This window comes from Vulpes vulpes, chromosome 15 (genome assembly GCF_048418805.1).
Source record: "Vulpes vulpes isolate BD-2025 chromosome 15, VulVul3, whole genome shotgun sequence".
Lineage (NCBI taxonomy): Eukaryota > Metazoa > Chordata > Mammalia > Carnivora > Canidae > Vulpes > Vulpes vulpes.
In genome coordinates this window covers 77,591,561-77,612,907 of record NC_132794.1, presented here as the reverse complement: position 1 = coordinate 77,612,907, position 21,347 = coordinate 77,591,561, and the positions used below count along the sequence as shown (strand labels likewise).

At 41.2% G+C, this 21,347-nt stretch overlaps 1 protein-coding gene across 13 annotated transcripts in view; it reads left to right on the top strand.

Moving 5' to 3' along the window:
• The first annotated feature begins 326 nt into the window (after positions 1-326).
• PTPN20 (protein tyrosine phosphatase non-receptor type 20) overlaps positions 327-21,347 on the top strand; it is a 139,020-nt gene continuing 117,999 nt past the window's right edge. For 4 of the 13 annotated variants that reach the window (XM_025989569.2, XM_072739245.1, XM_072739247.1 and 1 more), the window contains exon 1: positions 1,642-1,982. The gene's annotated coding sequence lies outside the window, so the exon portion shown is untranslated. Of the gene's footprint in view, positions 381-1,592; positions 1,983-21,347 lie in introns of those variants that run through there. The other 9 variants (XM_072739240.1, XM_072739239.1, XM_072739238.1 and 6 more) reach the window with 8 other exon arrangements.

The window sequence follows — 21,347 nt, the reverse complement described above, 5'->3', positions numbered from 1 at the left end:
GTTCAAGTTCAGGGCACGGCTCAGGACGCGGGGGGCCTCAGGAGCCTAGCTTAGGACGAGGGTCTGTACGACAGGGCTGCGGACCAGCAGCCCCAGGGACGCCGCCGCTGGGTCCCGCCTGCAGGCAGCGCTGCAGCGCCCCGGGCGGCCAGCAGAGGGCACAGCCGGCTCCAGCCAGGCCAGCACAGGGCTGTGGCGCAGGGCGGCGCCCCAGTGCGCAGGCTCGCGGGCCCCGCTGGGATTGGATGGCACCGACCCTGCAAGGCCCAGCGGGGTCCTGCGAGAACCCAACGGGCCAGGAGGGGCCGGGCGGGGGGGTGGGGGGGGCGGCCCAGGGGCGGTTGGGGCCAGGCGGGGCCGGGCGGGGCGCGGCCGGGCAGGTGAGGAAGGGTGGCGGGGCCGCTGGGACCCGAGGAGGGTGGGGAGGCCGTGGCGCAGCAGCGTGGGGGGCGGACTCGGATCCACCGGGGGCAGCAGCGTGAGGGGCGGACTCGGATCCACCCGGGCAGCAGCGTGGGGGACGGACTTGGATCCACCGGGGGCAGCAGCGTGAGGGGCGGACTTGGATCCACCCGGGCAGCAGCGTGGGGGGCGGACTTGGATCCACCGGGGCAGCAGCGTGGGGGGCGGACTCGGATCCACCCGGGGCAGCAGCGTGGGGGGCGGACTCGGATCCACCGGGGCAGCAGCGTGGGGGGCGGACTCGGATCCACCGGGGGCAGCAGCGTGAGGGGCGGACTTGGATCCACCCGGGCAGCAGCGTGGGGGGCGGACTCGGATCCACCGGGGGCAGCAGCGTGCGGGGCGGACTCGGATCCACCGGGGGCAGCAGCGTGAGGGGCGGACTCGGATCCACCCGGGCAGCAGCGTGGGGGACGGACTTGGATCCACCGGGGGCAGCAGCGTGAGGGGCGGACTTGGATCCACCCGGGCAGCAGCGTGGGGGGCGGACTTGGATCCACCGGGGCAGCAGCGTGGGGGGCGGACTCGGATCCACCCGGGGCAGCAGCGTGGGGGGCGGACTCGGATCCACCGGGGCAGCAGCGTGGGGGGCGGACTCGGATCCACCGGGGGCAGCAGCGTGGGGGGCGGACTCGGATCCACCGGGGGCAGCAGCGTGGGGGGCGGACTTGGATCCACCCGGGGCAGCAGCGTGGGGGGCGGACTCGGATCCACCGGGGGCAGCAGCGTGCGGGGCGGACTCGGATCCACCGGGGGCAGCAGCGTGGGGGGCGGACTCGGATCCACCGGGGGCAGCAGCGTGCGGGGCGGACTCGGATCCACCGGGGGCAGCAGCGTGAGGGGCGGACTCGGATCCACCCGGGCAGCAGCGTGGGGGGCGGACTTGGATCCACCGGGGCAGCAGCGTGGGGGGCGGACTCGGATCCACCCGGGGCAGCAGCGTGGGGGGCGGACTCGGATCCACCGGGGCAGCAGCGTGGGGGGCGGACTCGGATCCACCGGGGGCAGCAGCGTGGGGGGCGGACTCGGATCCACCGGGGGCAGCAGCGTGCGGGGCGGACTCGGATCCACCGGGGCAGCAGCGTGGGGGGCGGACTCGGATCCACCGGGGCAGCAGCGTGAGGGGCGGACTCGGATCCACCCGGGGCAGCAGCGTGCGGGGCGGACTTGGATCCACCGGGGCAGCAGCGTGGGGGGCGGACTCGGATCCACCGGGGCAGCAGCGTGGGGGGCGGACTCGGATCCACCGGGAGGTGCGGTGCATGGCCCGGGCCCCACGGAGCGGGCGGTGGCCCCAGACACGGCGGCCTGCCCTCGCCGCCTCCCCGCCGGCCTTGGGCGGAGCCGGGCCCGCATCCGCCGCTGCCCCGGGGGACCCCTACCCTGGGCTGTGTGACACCAGCTGTACTGTGACGTGAGTTGTGGTTCTTGTGTGTGACAGGTTTGGGGCAGGAAACTCTGGCTCTGTGATAAAGAAAGGCCTTGGAATCTCTTTGAGGATAATGGAGCTGATATGATTGGTAAGAAGCCATAATCAGGTACTAAGACGTGGTCTTCGCTGGCCCGGGCTGGGGAGGCTTAGAGGCCAAGACCTCCGTCCTCAATCAAGCACCAGTGAGGGTTGAGGGCCCTAGCAAGAAACGGAGCATGAATTCAGCTAATTCAGCAGCCATTTCTCAACACCTCCTGTGTGTTCATGCACTGTTCTGGAAATCGAGAATATATCTGAACAAGACAGGCATATCTTAGCCCTGCTTAAGGGCTCATATCTGAGCCCTGCCTCGATGGAGTTATATTCCAGGTGGGAGATAGCCAGTCAAGCCTGAGTCCTGAGTCCTCGGTTTTTGCCTTGCCTGCAACACTTGCTGTTGAATGACATGAGGAAAACTGTAGGTGGTGGTGGGGGTAGGTTTCATTTTAGAAGAATTAGCTTTTGAGTGTGTGTTAGGTTTGAGATGCCTACAAGGTTTTTCCCCAACGTGCACCATACAAACAACAGAGTTGGAAATTTTCCAGTGAACTCTGTATATCCGTCACCTGGGTCCTACAATTAACATCTAGCCACCCTTGTTTTGTTTTGTTTTGTTTTCCGTATATTGGTTTATCTCTCCATAAATCTACAAGGTAACACCTTGTAGATTTATTTTTCTTTATTGTGGTAAAATACAAATAACATAAATCTAACAAGTTTTTAAGTTGAGAAGTCAGGTTGGCCATTGAAAATTTGAGTCTGAAGTTCTGGGTGATGTAAGGGCTTTGGAATCACTACCATAAAAGTGGTATTTAAACCGAAGGATTGGTTGAACACCTAGATTGAGAGTGTACACAAAGAGGAGAAGGCAGGGAAACCAAACAAAAGGAGGAGGTGGTGGTTAACAGTGGTGAACGCTAATGTGTAAGATGGATGTGGAATTAGGATTTTAATCATTTTAAAAAGAATGACTAGTGGAGTAGAGGGGCCTTAAGGTGAAGTGGACTTTTTTTTTTTCCGAGATAGAAGAAACTATAATATATTTTTATGGCAGTGCGATCAAAGTCCTAGAAAGGAAGGAATGATGCAGATGAGAGAGGGGAACATTGTGGAGGGAAGTCCTTGGATATCTGAGAGGGGAGGAGACCCCAGAACACATGGGTAGTTGGCTTTGAATTGACAGGAACACATACTCCATTATAACTAGAGGGGAAGTGGAGGCAACAGCTGCAGATACCAACAGGTGGTAGTGGCACTGTGTGTCTGTGATGCTGTCATTGAAAGGGCATAGAGGAGAGGAGAAGAGGTGCTAGAACTCAGAGGAGGCACATGTGCCATCGTCCTCCTGGAGACTGGCAAAATAAACTAGAGATTCAACTGTCAGGCAATGTTAAATACCTGTTTGAGGTGTGTAGTCATGAATTTAAAGTGAAATCAACCAGTGAGTTTGTGTGGTTGTCTTTGGGAATGTTAGACCCTGAAAGTGTATTTTGAGGATTAAATGAGGTAATACGCGGAAATCATTTAATGAGTGGTAAGCATATGATGAATGTTATCTATTTTTGTTTGCGTTCTCATTTTGTTTGTCCCTTGTTTATGCAAATATAACTGAGGGGGGCTGACCTTTACCACTTGACAGGGTCTTCTCCAATCAACCCTGAGTCCTCTGTGGCTCTCTAGAAGTGTGGTTCATGGTGTGGTTACATTTATGCAGCTTCATGTTTGGGGATGTTGGTGAAAGAGGCCCAACTGTAGCAAATGAGGCTCTCATTGCAGACTGATTCCCTCTTGGATCCGATAGGTTAGGGCTCTGTTACAGTGGCAGTTATAAAGTTCTTGTGAAAATCTATTTTGTGTTTCATATTGGATCTGGTATACTGGGAATTTATATATCACCAGAAGAGGTTTTTGGTTTAATAGGTTGTCATTTCTCCCTGACCACTTTGACTGAAACTGACAGCTCTTTAAAATGCCCAGTACTGTCCTAAGTATATTACATGCATTGTTTTGTTTAATCCTCACCCCAACTCAGTGAGTCCGGGCTGTCATTATCTTTGTTTTTCAAATACAAAAATGTTGCAGAGGTTAAGTAACTTACCCACAGTACACACAGTCTGATCTCCAGTTTCTGATGCAGACTAACTTAAAAAAAAATTTTTTTTAAAGACTGCTTGGCCATCACTCATCTACACTGTAGTGGTTAAGGTAATGGACTGAAGCAAATTGCCTGGGTTTAAAAACTGCTGCTTACTAGCTCTGTGTCTTAGGGCAAATCATTTAACTTCTGTGTGCATTTGTTTTTGTTTGTTTGTTTTTTTAATCTATGAAATGCAAATAATAATGGTACTTGCTTGATAGGGTTATTGTGAGGATCACACGAGTTAATGTATTTAATAAGCTTAAAATAATGTCTGGTTGTTTAAATGCTATTATCATCTCTGCCTGGTAGTGCAACCAGGGTGATATATTTGTACTGATTGAATGACTTCCCTAAAATCATTCTCTAAGGACCCTGCTATGCTACTGTGTTTAGTGGAGTATGAAAATTGCAGGGCACTCTTAATGCTCCTAATTCGGGAATCACTTTCCTTAGATTTTGTTATCTCTCTGAGGGAAGTACATATAACAATTTGCCTCTAGGTGCAGACAACAACTTGGATTTCATTCAGACTCATCTGACCAATGAGGTTAATTTCATTAGTCCTGGTATTACATGCCACTTAAAGGGAAATAAGGCCTGGGTCTTCCATTTTGCCATTCTCAAATTGCCATTTGGTTAGAAAGGCCAGCAGACTGCATAGCTGGTACTGGGCACAGTGTATGGTAAATTACGTGGGTCAGTTGTCTGCACATTAAAATGTTCTGCAAAGATCTGTAAAATGTAGACTTACTGTGATGTGTTGCATCAGTTACTGATTAAAAGCAACGGGGCAGGCTTGGCATTGGAAAGCCAGTGAAGGTTCTAGATGATCTTTGTTGGTACACAAAGGGAGAGTAAATGTATGATACAAAGTAGTGGTTCCCTGTGGGCTTCTGTCAGAATCACTAGGGGAAGTCTTATGATGCTTTGCAAAACGACAGGCTCCGTGTCCACAGATTCTGAATCTCAAAGTTTATGGCAGCATTCTGGAATCAATCTATTTTTTGAGAGCTCTGCGATGACTCAGATGTGCAGTTAGCATGGGATGCCATTAGTACAAATCAGTGTTTTCCAGCCCTGACTGTGTTTTAGAATCACAGATCAGTTCCCTTTTTAAAGAATACTGATGAAAAAAAAAAAAAAAGAATACTGATGCTCTGGACCTACCCCAGGGATTCTGGTTTGGCTTGCGCAAAGTCTGGAAATTTGCAAAGCTTAGGTTGATTCTAATCTGCATCCAGGTTTGAGAATCACTGGTATAATCAGCTGTATTTTTCTTCAAAGTTTAGTTACTCATAGATTTAAAATAGATATAGCTTCAGGCAGCATTATATCATCAGGATGGTGAAAAAAGTTAGCATTTCTGAACTCTCCAATGCAAATGTTCAGTTCAATAATCAGGTAACAGTGGAAGGTATGAATTGATGATTTAATTATCATCTATCATGCTAAACAATGAAGTTTGACCTGGAAAGGCAAATCAACATTTACTAAGAGCTTTGCATGTAATCTCAATCGTTGGGAGGTGTGTATTACTCCCATTTTGTAGATTAGATTTTTGGGACTGAGGGAGGTTAAGTAACTTACCCAAGATCTCTACCCAAGTGTATACAGCTCCACAGCCTAGGTTCCATTTCCTCAGTAGTTTTCAATCTTGACCACACACTGCACCTTGGAGAACTTTAATGATTAAAACTTGAATCCCATTCTTAGATTCTGATTTCATTGGTTTGGTATGGCCTAGAATCAATATTTTGCAGTGCTTTCCAGATAATTTGAATGTGTGCAACCCTGGTGGTCTAAATTTATTTTCTTTTACATGAGCAGGTTGCCCATCTGTGGACTGCTGACAGTAGGTTCTTTGCCTTCTCAAATTTACTTACCTTTGTATCATTTCTTTCTGCTCCTTTTAATATGTATGTATTGAGTTCCCACTTTTTGCCATTGTCTTGGTGCTGAGGTGACACAGTGGTGACAAGACACCAAGTCATCATGGTACTTATATTGAGGGAGAGAGACATTACACATGTGAACAGATGCATAAGGGCTGACATAAGTAAGCTTTAGAGTAATGGAAAGTGCTTCTTTTTAAGATTTTTTATTTACTTATTCGAGAGAGAAAGAGAGAGAGAGAGAGACAGAGAGAGAGAGAGAGAGGCAGAGACACAGGCAGAGGGAGAAGCAGGCTCCATGCAGGGAGCCTGACGTGGGACTTCAGCTGGGGTCTCCAGGATCATGCCCTGGGCTGAAGGTGGCGCTAAACCGCTGGGCCACCGGGGCTGCCCAGAAAGTGCTTTTAAGAAAAGTAAAGCAAGATAATGAGTAAAGTGATCCCGACATCCGTGCATGACAATTCTAGTTGCTCTGCATTTTTGCCAGAACCACTTTGTATTGTTTATGTGCATGTGTGTTTCATTTTAGCCATTTTAGTGAGTGTATAGTGGCATCTAATTATTGTTTTCTTTTGCATTTTTCTGTTGATGAATGGTGTTGAACATTTCTTCATATGTTTATTTGCCATCCATAGTTTTTCTTTCTTTGTTCAGATATTTTGCTCATTCAAAGAAACTTGGGTAGGAGGCAGGGCAAGATGGTGGAAGAGTAGGGTCCACAAGTCACCTGTCCCCACCAGCTTACCTAGATAACTTTAAAATCACCCTGAAAACCTAGAAATTCGGTCTGAGATTTAAAGAGAGAACGCTGGAATGCTACAGTGAAAAGAGTTTGCGTTTCTATCAAGTACAATTTGGGTTTGGCCACTCTGCACTGAGCAAAATGACTAGAAGGAAAAACTCACCACAAAAGAAAGAATCAGAAACAGTCCTCTCTTCCACAGAGTTACAAAATTTGGATTACAATTCAATGTCAGAAAGCCAATTCAGAAGCACAGTTATAAAGCTACTGGTGGCTCTAGAAAAAAGCATAAAGGATTCAAGAGACTTCATGACTGAAGAATTTAGATCTAATCAGGCAGAAGTTAAAAATCAGTTAAATGAGATGCAGTCCAAACTGGAGGTCCTAAAAATGAGGATTAATGAGGTAGAAGAACGAGTGAGTGACATAGAAGACGAGTTGATGACAAGGAAGGAAGCTGAGGAAAAAAGAGAAAAGCAATTAAAATATCATGAGGATAGGTTAGGGGAAATGAATGACAGCCTCAGAAGGAAAAATCTACGTTTAATTGGGGTTCCAGAGAACGCTGAAAGGGACAGCGGTCCAGAAGGTGTATTTGAATAAATCATAGCTGAGAACTTCCCAAAATTGGGAAGGGAAACAGGCATTCAGATCCAGGAGATAGAGAGATCCCCCCCTAAAATCAATAAAAACTGCTCAACACCTCGACATTTAATACTGAAGCTTACAAATTCCAAAGATAAAGAGAAGATCCTGAAAGCAGCAAGAGACAAGAAATCCCTAACCTTTATGGGGAGAAGTATTAGGATAAGAGCAGACCTCTCCACAGAGACCTGGTAGGCCAGAAAGGGCTGGCGAGATATATTCAGGGTCCTAAATGAGGAGAACATGCAGCCAAGAATACTCTATCCAGCAAGGCTCACATTCAGAATAGAAGGAGAGATAAAGAGCTACCAATATAGGCAGCAACTGAAAGAATATGTGACCACCAAACCAGCTCTGCAAGAAATATAAAAGATAAAATATCTTTTCTCTCTAAAAGAAAGAGGAAGTCCAAAGAAACAATCCACAAAAACAGGCACTGAGTAGGTATCATGGTGACACTAAATTCATATCTTTCAATTCATATCTCTGAACATGAATGGGCTTAATGACCCCATCAAAAGACACAGGGATTCAGACTGGATAAAAGAGCAAGACCCATCTATTTGCTGTTTACAAGAGACTCATTTTAGACCTAAGGACCTGAAAATAAAAGGTTGGAGAACCATTTACCATTCAAATGGTCCTCAAAAGAAAGCAGGGGTAGCCATCCTTATATCAGATAAATTAAAGTTTATCCCAAAGACTGTAGTAAGAGATGAAGAGGGACACTGTATCATACTTAAAGGAACTGTCCAACAAGAGGACCTAACAATCATGAATATTTATGCCCCTAATGTGGGAGCTGCCAAGTATATCAATCAACTAATAACCAAAGTTAGGATACTTAAATAATAATACACTTATACTTGGTGACTTGAACACAGCGCTTTCTATAATCGACAGATCTTCTAAGCACAACATCTCCAAAGAAACAAGAGCTTTAAATGATACACTGGACCAGATGGATTTCACAGATATCTACAGAACTTTACATCCAAACGCAACTGAATACACATTCTTCTCAAGTGCACCCTGAACTTTCTCCAGAATAGACCACATACTGGGTCACAAATCAGGTCTTAACTGATACCAAAAGATTGGGATCATCCCCTGCATATTTTCAGACCATGATGCTTTGAAACTAGAAATAAATCACAAGAAGAAGTCTGGAAGGATTTCAAACACGTGGAGGTTAAAGACCATCCTGGTAAAAGATGAAAGGGTCAACCAGAAAATTAAGGAAGAATTAACAAGATTCATGGAAACTAATGAGAATGAAGATACAACCATTCAAATTCTTTGGGAAACAGCAAAAGCAGTTCTGAGAAGGAAATACATTGCCAATACAAGCATCCATCCAAAAACTGGAAAGAACTCAAATACAAAAGCTAACCTTTCACCTAAAGGAGCTGGAGAAAAAACAGCAAATAGATCCTACACCCAGCAGAAGAGAATTAATAAAGATTCAAGCAGAACTCAAGAAATAGAGACCAGAAGAAGGATGGAACAGAGCAACAAAACCAGGAGTTGGTTCTTTGACAGAATTCATAATATAGATAAACCATTAGCCAGCCTTATTAAAAACAAAGAGAAAAGACTCTAATAAAATCACGAATGAAAAAGGAGAGATCACCACTAATACCAAGGAAATACAAACGATTTTAAAAACTTATTATGAGCAGCCATATGAAAATAAATTAGGCAATCTAGAAGAAATGGACGCATTTCTGGAAAATAAGAAACTACCAAAACTGGAACAGGAAGAAATAGAAAACCTGAACAGGCCAATAACCAGGGAGGAAATTGAAGCAGTAATCACAAACCTCACAAGACAAAAGTCCAGGGCCAGATGGCTTCCCAGGGGAATTCTATCAAATGTTTAAAGAAGAAACCATACATCTTCTACTAAAGCTGTTCCAAAAGAGAGAAAGAGATGGAATACTTGCAAACTCATTCTATGAGGCCAGCATCACCTTAATTCCAAAACCAGACAAAGACCTGACCAAAAAGAATTATAGACCAACATCCCTGATAAACACAGAAAAATTCTCGACAAGATACCAGCTAATAGGATCCAACAGTACATTAAGAAGAATATTCACCATGATCAAGTAGGATTTATCCCTGGGATGCAAGGCTGGTTCAACACTCGTAAAACAATCAATGTGATTGATCATATCAGCAAGACAAAAAACAAGAATCATATGATCCTCTCAATAGATGCAGAGAAAGCATTTGACAAAATGCTGCATCTATTCCGGATCAACACTTCAGAGTGTAGGGATAGAGGGAACATTCCTCAGCATCTTAAAAGCCATCTACAAAAAGCCCACAGCAAATATCATTCTCAATGGGGAAACACTGGGAGCCTTTCCCCTAAGATTAGGAACAAGACAGGGATGTCCACTCTCACCACGGCTATTCAACATAGTGCTAGAAGTCCTAGCCTCCGTAATCAGGCAACAAAAAGAAATAAAAGGCATTCAAATTGGCAAAGAAGAAGTCAAACTCTCCCTCTTCGCCGATGGCATGATACTGTACGTAGAAATCCCAAAAGACTCCACCCCAAGATTGCTAGAACTCATACAGCAATTCGGCAGTGTGACAGGATACAAAATCAATGCCCAGAAGTCAGTGGCATTTCTATACACTAACAATGAGACTGAAGAAAGAGAAATTAAGGAGTCAATCCCATTTACAATTGCACCCAAAAGCATAAGATACCTAGGAATAAACCTAACCAAAGAGGTAAAGGATCTATACCCTAAAAACTACAGAACACTTCTGAAAGAAATTGAGGAAGACACAAAGATGAAAAATATTCCATGCTCATGGATTGGCAGAATTAATATTGTGAAAATGTCAATGTTACCCAGGGCAATTTACACGTTTAATGCAATCCCTATCAAAATACCATGGATTTCTTCAGAGTTGGAACAAATCATCTCAAGATTTGTGTGGATAGACAGGGGAATGTTAAAAATAGCCAAATAGCCAGGGGAATGTTAAAAAATAAAACCATAGCTGGAGGCATCACAATGCCAGGTTTCAGGTTGTACTACATAGATCAATGAGCAGAATAGAGAATCCAGAAGTGGACCCTCAACTTTATGATCAACTAATATTCGACAAAGGAGGAAAGACTATCCACTGGGAAAAAAGACAGTCTCTTCAATAAATGGTGCTGGGAAAATTGGACATCCACATGAGGAAGAATGAAACTAGACCATTCTCTTACACCATACACAAAGATAAACTCAAAATGGTTGAAAGATCTAAATGTGAGACACGAATCCATCAAAATCCTAGAGGAAAACACAGGCAACACCCTTTTTGAACTTGGCCACAGCAACTTCTTGGAAGATACATCCATGAAGGCAAGCGAAACAAAAGGAAAAATGAACTATTGGGACTTCATCAAGATAAGAAGCTTTTGCAAAGCAAAGGATACAGTCAACAAAACTCAAAAGAACCTACAGAATGGGAGAAGATATTTGCAAATGACATATCAGATAAAGGGCTAGTATCCAAGATCTATAAAAAAGTTATGAATAGTGAAAGGGAATAAAGGGGAAAGGAGAAAAAATGAGTGGGAAATATCAGAAAGGGAGACAGAACATGAGAGACTCCTAACTCTGGGAAACGAACTAGGGGTGGTAGAAAGGGAGGTGGCCTGGGGGTGGCGGTGACTGCGTGATGGGCACTGAGGGGGGGCACTTGATGGGATGAGCACTGGGTGTTTTTCTATATGTTGGCAAATTGAACACCAATAAAAAAAATATAAAAAATGAGTTAAAAGTAGATCTGCCCTATGACCCAGCAATTGCACTGCTGGGGATTTACCCCAAAGATAAAGATGCAGTGAAATGCCGGGACTCCTGCACCCCGATGTTTATAGCAGCAATGTCCACAATAGCCAAACTGTGGAAGGAGCCTCGGTGTCCATTGAAAGATGAATGAATAAAGAAGATGTGGTTTATGTATACAATGGAATATTACTCAGCCATTAGAAACGACGAATACCCACCATTTGGTTCGATGTGGAGGGAACTGGAGGGTATTATGCTGAGTGAAATAAGTAAATCAGAAAAGGACAAACATTATATGTTCTCATTCATTTGGGGAATATAAAAATTAGTGAAAGGGAATAAAGGGAAAGGAAAGAAAATGAGTGAAAATATCAGTGAGGGTGACAAAACATGAGAGCCACCTAACTGTAGGAAATGAACAAGGGGTAGTGTAAGGGGAGGTGGGCCGGGGGGTGGCAGTGGCTGGGTGATGGGCACCTAGGGGGGCACTTGGCGGGATGAGCACTGGGTGTTATGCTATATGTTGGCAAATTGAACTCCAATAAAAAAATTAAATAAAAAAAGAAACGGGTTATTTGTCTTCTTGGGTTATAAAAATCTTTATATGTTTGGAACACAAGTTCTTTTCCAGTTAGGTTTTTCTCCCAGTCTGTGACTCTTCTTTGTATTTTCTTAACAGTATCTTTTGTAGAGCAGGATTTTAAAATTTTTATGAGTCTAATTATACATTTTTCCCTTTGTATTTAGTGCTTTTAGTGTCCTAATGCATGTGTTTTCTCATAGTTCTGGAAACTACAGTATGAAGTCAAGTTGTTCAAGCCATGTTCTCACTGAGAACATGCTCTCACTTCCAGAGTATGCTATATTGGATAGGTTGAGAATATTCCAAATCATCAAGTGCTTGTTCCTTTTTGCTTAACAATTCCTTTCTCCATTTCTTTCTCTCTTGCTTGTTGCTATAGGCAGCAAGGAGAAACCATGGTCACATCTTCCACACCTAGCTTAGAAATATCCTTAGCTAAGTAGCCACGTTCATTACATTTGACCCTTGAACATCAATCATAGGTTTGAACTGTGTGGGTTCACGTATATGTGAAGTTTTTAAGATAAATAGCAGTATAGTACTATAAATGTATTTTCTCTTCCTTATGGTTTTTAAATAACATTTTTTTCTATAGCTTACTTTATTGTTAAAATACAGTATGGGATGTGTCAGTTGACTGTGTTTTTGGTAAGGCTGCCAGTCAACAGTAGGCTATTAGTAGTTAAGTTTTTGGAGAGTCAAAATTTATAGGTGGATTTTTACTACATGAGATGTCAGTGCTTCTTACTGCCACTTTGTTCAAAGGTCAACTGTAGTTATAAGTTGAACTTTCCATCCAACAGGAGAACATAATTCAGCCAATTTCTGCCATTTTGTGACAACGATTGGTTTTCTCAGTATCCAATAATATATTCATGTTTTCCTTTCAAGGCCTTGCCAGGAAAATCTTTAAAGTTTATATTGCTAGCAACATTCTGTTCTTGACAGTGTATGTATTCTTTCTCTAAGATGATGTATGTTTCCTCTAAGACTGTAGATGCTTTTTTTCACCATTTCCTTTTTTTCTCTCAGACCCCTCACAAAATCACCTTTAATATCTGTATTTCTACCAACAGCCCTTTCTAAGCAGTCTAAGCTTTTTCTATTGTGTGCCTCAAAACTCTTAATTCATCTACCCATTACCTAATTTCAAAGCTACTTCCATCTTTTTTTTTTTTTTTTTTTTGTATCTCTCACAGTAAAACTGTACTTTTCTGGTACCAGCATATGTATTAGTTTCTTAGGGTTGCTATAACACGGTGCTATAGATGGGTGGCTTTAAAAAAAACAGAGTTGTAATTTTTCATGGTTCTGGATGCAAAATTCTGAAATTTTGTCACAAAGCCATGCTCTGTGAAGTCTCTACAGAAGGATTTTTTTCCTTGCTTCTTCCTAAGTTTTAGTGGTTGCCAGCAATCCTTGCTCTTCTTGGCTTCTAGACACATCACTCCAGTTTTTGCCTCTGTTGTCATGTGGATTTCTTCCTCTGCATCTCTCCAAACTTTTCTTAAAAGGACATCAATCATTGCATTAGGACCTCATCTTAATTTGATTATGTCTGCAAATAGCCTATTTCCAAATAAGTTTACATTCACAGATACTAGGGTTTAGGACTTCAAAATATCTTTTTCTGGGGATGCAGTTTGCCCTCAACAATCATATAGGAGAAAACATAGGTGACTTTTGGTTATGGCAATGAGTTTTTGGATACTACACCAAAAGGAATCATTTATGGATCACCGTGAAAGAAAAGATTGATAATTTAGTCTTTATTAAAGTTAAAAACATCTGTGAAAAGTACTGTTTAGAAAATAAAAACAAGCCTCATACTTGGAGGCGATGTTTGCAAAATACATATCTGAGGACTTGCAACATAGTTGAAATCATACAATATGTGGCCTTTACAGACTGGCTTCTTTTCCTGAGCAACATTCATTTAAGGTTGCTCCATATCTATTTTATAGCTTGATAGCTCTTTTTATCACCAAATAATATTACATTGTATGGATGTCCCACAGTTTGTTTATCCATTCACTTATTGAAGTACATTTTTCCCCTCAGTTTTTGATGATTATGAATAAAGTAGCTATCAACATTTGAACACAGGGTTTTGTGTGGATATAAGTTTAGAATCAATTGTGTGAATACCTAAGGAGTACAATTGCTAGATCATATGGCAGTACTATGTTTAGCTTTGTAAAAAATGTGCTAAACTGTTTTCCAGAGTGGCTGTACCATTTTGCATTCCCAGCAATGAATCAACATCCTTAACACCACTTGGTTTGGCCAGGGTTTTTGATATGTAGTGACATCCCCTTGTAACTTTCAGCTCTCTAATGACATATGATGTTGAGCATTTTTTCATATGCTTATTTGCCATCTGCATATATTCTTTGTTGAAGTGTAAGTTTACATCTGCCCATTAAATTTTTTTTTAATTTTTCTTTATTTATGATAGTCACACAGAGAGAGAGAGAGAGAGAGAGGCAGAGACATAGGCAGAGGGAGAAGCAGGCTCCATGCACCGGAAGCCCGATGTGGGATTCGATCCCGGGTCTCCAGGATCGCGCCCTGGGCCAAAGGCAGGCGCCAAACCGCTGCGCCACCCAGGGATCCCTGCCCATTAAATTTTTTTTAATTGTTGAGCTTTTTAAGAGTTCTCTTCTTTAAAGCCACCCAGATTGTGGTACTTTGTTATGGTAGTCCTTGGGCATCAATACATTTACCTTTTAGAAGTTTTATAGTTTTGTGCTTTACATTTAGGCCTATAATCCATTTTGAGTAATTTTTGTAAATGTAAGGTCTTTCTTTATGCTTATGAATATCTAGTTATTTCAGTACTATTTGTCAAAAATAATATTCTTTCTCCACTGAATGGCATTTGCTCTTTCATCAAGAATCAGTTGACTGAATTGGTGTAGGTCTATGTCTGGGCTCTTTATGGATATGTTTGTCTGTTTTTTCACCAGTACCATGCTGTGTAGATTACTGTAACTTAATAATAGTAAGTTCTGAAATCCCATAGTGTCAGTGCTCCAACTTTGTTCTTCAGTATTGTGTTGATTATTCTGAATCTTTTGCCTTTTTCACATACAGTTTAGAATGACTTTATTGGTAACTACAAAATGACTTGCTGGGATTTTGATTGAAATTGCATTGACTCTATAAAACATATTTGCAAGAATTGAGATCTTAACAGTTTTGAGTCTTTCTATCCATGAACATGAAATATTTCTTCATTTATTTAGATGTTTCCTTTTTTTTCCAAAATCTTTTATTTTTTATTTTTTAAATAATAAATTTATTTTTTATTGGTGTTCAAATTGCCAACATACAGAATAACACCCAGTGCTCATCCCATCAAGTGCCCCCCTCAGTGCCCGTCACCCATTCACCCCCACCTCCCGCCCTCCTCCCCTTCCACCACCCCTAGTTCGTTTCCCAGAGTTAGGAGTCTTCATGTTCTGTCTCCCTTTCTGATATTTCCTACCCATTTCTTCTCCCTTTCACTATTATTTATATTCCCCAAATGAATGAGACCATACACTGTTTGTCCTTCTCCGATTGACTTACTTCACTCAGCGTCATACCCTCCAGTTCCATCCACATTGAAGCAAATGGGGGGTATTTGTCATTTCTAATGGCTGAGTAATATTCCATTGTATACATAGACCACATCTTCTTTATCCATTCATCTTTCGATGGACACTGAGGCTCCTTCCACAGTTTGGCTATTGTGGACATTGCTGCTATAAACATCGGGGTGCAAGTGTCCCGGAATTTCATTGCATCTGCATCTTTGTGGTAAATCCCCAGCAGTGCAATTGCTGGGTTGTAGGGCAGGTCTATTTTTAACTCTTTGAGGAACCTCCACACAGTTTACCTGAAAGACAGCCTCTTCAATAAATGGTGCTGGGAAAATTGGACATCCACATGCAGAAGAATGAAACTAGACTACTCCCTTGCACCATACACAAAGATAAACTCAAAATAAATGAAATATCTAAATGTGAGACAGGATTCCATCAAAATCCTAGAGGAGAACACAGGCAACACCCTTCTTGAACTCGGCCACAGTAACTTCTTGCAAGATACATCCACGAAGGCAAAAGAAACAAAAGCAAAAATGAACTATTGGGACTTCATCAAGACAAGAAGCTTTTGCACAGCAAAGGATACAGTCAACAAAACTAAAAGACAACCTACAGAATGGGAGAAGATATTTGCAAATGACGTATCAGATGAAGGACTAGTTTCCAAGATCTATAAAGAACTTCTTAAACTCAACACCAAAGAAACAAACAATCCAATCATGAAATGGGCAAAAGACATGAACAGAAACCTCACAGAGGAAGATATAGACATGGCCAACACGCACATGAGAAAATGCTCCGCATCACTTGCCATCAGGGAAATACAAATCAAAACCACAATGAGACACCACCTCACACCAGTGAGAATGGGGAAAATTAACAGGGCAGGAAACAACAAATGTTGGAGAGGATGCAGAGAAAAGGGAAGCCTCTTACACTGTTGATGTTTCCTTTCTTTCATCAGTTTTGTAGAGTTCCTCATATATATCCAGTACATATTTTATTAGATTTATACCTATGTATTTCATTTTAGGTGAAGCTATTGTAATGATTTATTTTTTTATTTCTGATTCCATTTCTTCATTGCTGATATATAGGAAAGGAATTGATATTTGTGTGTTAACTTTGTACCCTTCAGTCTTGCTGTAATTGCTTATTTGTTCCAGGAGTTCTTTTGTTGTTGATTCTTGGGGGTTTTCTTCATAGACTATCATGTGATCTGAGACGAAAGACAGTTTTATTTTTTCCTTTCCAATCTGTATGTCTTTTATTTCATTTTCTTGTCATATGCGTTAGGTAGGACTTCTATAATTTGATCTTGAATAGGAGTGGTGGGAGAGGACAACCTTGCCTTGTTCCCCATCTTAGAAGAAAGCATCCAGTTTATCATCATTAAATTACCTGTAGAACTTTTTGTAGATGTTATTTATCAAGTTGAGGAAGTTCCCCTCCTCCAATCCTAGTTTTCTGAGAGTTTTTATTGTGAATTTGGATTTTGTTAAATATTTTTTTCTGTGTATATTGATATGTTAGTATAATTTTTCTTCTTTGTTTGTTGCTTGTTTGCTTGTTTTGTTGCATTACATCAATTGGTCTTCAAATGTTGAACCAGCCTTGCATACCTGGAATAATTTTTGCTGGTCAGGGTGTATAATTATATGTATATGTTACTGGATTCAATTACTAATATTTTTGTTGAGGATTTTTGTATCTGTGTTCATGAGTGATTTTGGCTTATAGGGTTTTTTCTTTCTTTTCTTTTAGTGTCTTTATCTGGTTTTGATGTTAGGGCAATGTTAGCTTTATAGAATGAGTTCTCTACTATTCTGTTTTGTGGAATAGATTGGAGAGAATTGGTATGGTTTTTATTGATTTAATTAATTTATTTTTTAAATTTGCATTTATTCTATGCAGAATTTACTCCCGGGCTATAAGTTTTTGTTTCTTCAGTTTCTTCTGGGATATCTTTTTCTTCTGTGCAACCTCCTCTTCTGGTTTAGGAACAATCTTCTCTTTATCAGTAAGAATCATCTTGATGTCGCAGGGAGAGCTCATGTGTGGGTTAATCCGGCCATGAGCCCTGTAGGTTCTGTGTCGCATCTCGGGGGCTTTGTTCACCTGGATGTGCTCAATGACCAGAGAATCTACATCTAAACCCCTAAGTTCAGCATTACTCTCCACATTTTTAAGCATGTGCAGTAAAAATTCAGCACTCTTTTTGGGCCACCAACCCTGTGTCCAGCCCCACTCTTTGGCCAACTCCACCATTGTAGCGAGGGAATGGCACACACTGCTTCTGCAAAGTGACATCTTTCAGATACTTGGTGGCTTTTCAGATATGGATACCCTTGATGGCCTGGGCACTTTCATGTGTGTTCTTAAAGTGAACACAAAGATTTGAACCTCTCGACTTGCATGATTTTGTAGGGTATTCTGGGTCCAGTGAGTAGCGAACCATCTCTGGAGGTCATCTCAGGCCGCTTGGGGGAAGAGCTATTTAATTTATTATTTTTTTTTTAAATTTTTTTTATTTATTTATGATAGTCACAGAGAGAGAGAGAGGCAGAGACAAAGGCGGAGGGAGAAGCAGGCTCCATGCACCGGGAGCCTGATGTGGGATTCGATCCCGGGTCTCCGGGATCGCGCCCTGGGCCAAAGGCAGGCGGCAAACCGCTGCGCCACCCAGGGATCCCTATTTAATTTATTTTAATAGACATAGGCCAATTCAGATGATCCACTTTTTCTTTTGTGAATACTGATAGTTTATATTTTATAAAGAATTGATCTCTTTAAGTTATCAAATTTCCTCTATTATCCTTCTAATGTTCATAGAATCAGTAGTAATGACCCCTTTTTATTTCTGATATTAGTAATTGCTATCATCTCACTTATTTTGTTATCCTGGTTTATTGATTATATTAATCTTTGCAAAACAAGTTTTTTACTTAATTGATTTTCTTTATTGATTTGGTGGTATCAATTTCATCTATTTCTGCTCTGATATTTATTGTCTTTTCTTGTGTATTTTGGGTTTACATTCCTCACCCTTTCTCTTATTTTCTGAGGTAGAAGCTTAGTGGTTGATTTTATCTTTCTTTTTCTAATATATGTATTTAGTCCTTTACATTTCTTTCTAAGCACTGCTTTTGCTGTGTCTCACAAATTTTGATAAGTTGTATTTCCATTTTTATTTAGTTCAAAATATTTTTAAATTTCTCTTGAGAATTCTTTGACTTCTGTGTTATCTAATCACATATTGTTTAATCCCCAGCTGTCCTTCTATTATTTATTTCTAGTTTAATTTCACAATGGGCTTAGAGCATATTTTGTACTCTTAAATTTAAGTATGTTTTATGGCTTGAGATATGACCTATCTTTGTGAATGTTCCATGTAAGCTTGAGAAGAGTTTTTATTCTGCTGTTGTGAAAGAAGTATGTAATAAATAAATGTCAATTAGATATAGTTGATTGCTGGTGTTTATTGGTTCAACTGTGTCCTTACTGATTTTCTGCTTACTGATCTTTCAACTACTGATAGAAGGGTGCTGAAGTCTATAACTAAAATAGTGGATTTGTTCATTTCTCTTTGTAGTTTTATTACTTTTACTTTCTGCCTCACATATTTTGATACTTTTGTTAGGCCACATACAAGTTAAGGATTGTTATATCCTCTTGGAGAATGGATGACTTATCACTATGTAGTACCACTCCTTGTCCTTGATAATTTTCCTTGTTCTGGAGTCTTTGCATGAGATTGCTATAGATACTCTCTAGCTTTCTTTTGAGTAGCGTTAACATCCTACATCTATTTCTTTTCCTTTCTAAAAAATTAATATTTGCCTTCATATTTAAAGTGGGGCTCTTTTTATTTTTTGAAGGTGAAGGGGAGGGGCAGAAGGGAGAGAGAGAGAGAGAGAGAGAGAGAGAGAGAGAGAGAGAATCTCCAGCAGGCTCTATACCCAGCACAACCTGATGCAGAGCTTGATCTCATGACCCCGAAATCATGACGTGAGCCTAAGTGGCTGAGCCACCCGAGCACCCCTAAAGTGGGATTCTTCTAGACAACTTGTATTTGGGTCTTTTAAAAATCTACTCTGACATGTTAATGTATTTACTAGACTATTCACATGTAAAGTGATAATAATGTAGTGGAGTTAATGTCTATCATATTTATAATTGTTTTCTATTTGTTATACTTGTTCTTGGTTTCTTTATCTTCTCCCACTTATTTTTTGCCTTCTCTGATTTTAATTGATCATTTCATGGTCAGTAATTTATGGTAAATCATTTTTTCTTCTCTTAATTAAAAAATAATTTTTTAGTTGTTATCCTAGTGTTTGTAGTAAACGTTTATAATAAATATAAGTCCACATTCAAATAAGATTATGCTGTTTCATGGGCATTCCAATAATCTTATTACATACTAGCCTCAGTTTTTCCCTCTTATCCCTTATAACATTGTTGTCATTTCATTTATCCATATGCTATAATCACCCAGTACATTGCTGGTTTTATTACTTTGAAAGTTATTAGATCAATTAGGAATAAGAAAAATAAACAATTCTATTTCACCTTCATTTATTCCTTCTGTGATGTCCTTTGTTACTGTACCTCTTGGTTTTTGACCTTTCCTTTTCCTTTTCCTTTTCTTTGAAGAACTTTACAATTTCCTGCAAAGACGATCTGCTAGTGGCAAAGTCCCCCAGTTTTTGTTTGTTTGAGAAAGTCTGTTTCTCCTTCACATTGGAAGGATAATTTCACTGGATACAGAATTCTAAATTTGGATTTTTTCCTTTCAACATTTAAAGTACTCCACTCTATAGTCTTCATTGTGTGGTTTCTGATGAGAAATCTGATGTAATTCTTACTCTTGTTCCCCTATAGGTATTTTTACCCTCTTCTCACTTCTTTCAAGATTTTTCTCTTTGTCTTTGGTTTTCTGCAGTTTTAATATGATATGCTTTGGGTATTTATCCTCCTTGGTGTTCTCTGAGCCTCTTGGGTCTTTGGTCTGATATCTGTTACTAATTTTGGGGAATTCTTGATTAATTTTTCTTCAAGTATTTCTGTGCCTTCCTTCTTCCCTCCCTCCCTTTCTCCCTCCTTTCCTGCTTTTTTCCCTTCCTTTATTCTCCTTGTGGCATTCCCATCATACATACATTATACGTTTTGAATTGTCCAGTAGTTGTTATATATTTTGTTCTGTTCCCTACCCACCCTTTCTTTTTTCTCTTTCTTTTCAGTTTGGGAAGTTTATGTTGACATATCTTCAAGCTCACTTGGCTCATTTCACAGCCATGTCCAGTCTGTGCGGAGTTCATCAAAAGCATTCTTCATTTATGTTGTAATGATTTCAGCTTTGAGCATTTCCTTTTTATTCTTTTTAGAATTTCCGTCTCTTTGTGTACATTACTCATCTGTTCTTGTACATTATTTACTTTTTTTTGTCAGAGCTCTTGTTATATTAAATCCCTACCTGATAATTTCAATCAATATATGTGTCATGTATGAATGTAGTTCTGATATTTGCTTTGTCTCCTCAGATAGTGGGATTTTTTCTTTTGCTTGTTTAGAATGTTTTGTAAGTTTTGTTGAAAGCAAGACGTAGTATTAGCATAGTAGGAACTGAGGTAGGTACTTAGAATGAGGTTTTTGTCATTCTGGCTAGGAGCTGGACTCTGTGTAATGTTTCCAAAGCTGTAAGTGCCAGGGATAGCAGTTTCTTCTAATATATATATATATTTTTAATCTTTCCCTACCTTTTTTCTCTTTAGGTCTTCCTAAGAATTCCTCCTTAAATAGAGTTTGTGACTTGCAACTTTTTCGGTTATAATCCCCTGCTGACATACTGAAGCCTAATTGAGATCTAGGGTTTTGAGGAGGAAAAGCATTGTTTAATCTTATGATTAGATCTCATTTCTTTGTGGGTGTGAAGTCCTTGGGTTGCAACTTTCTGAAATGTTTTTAGTCTCTCTTTTTTTCCTTTTTACATAAGGCAGGTGGTTAGAGG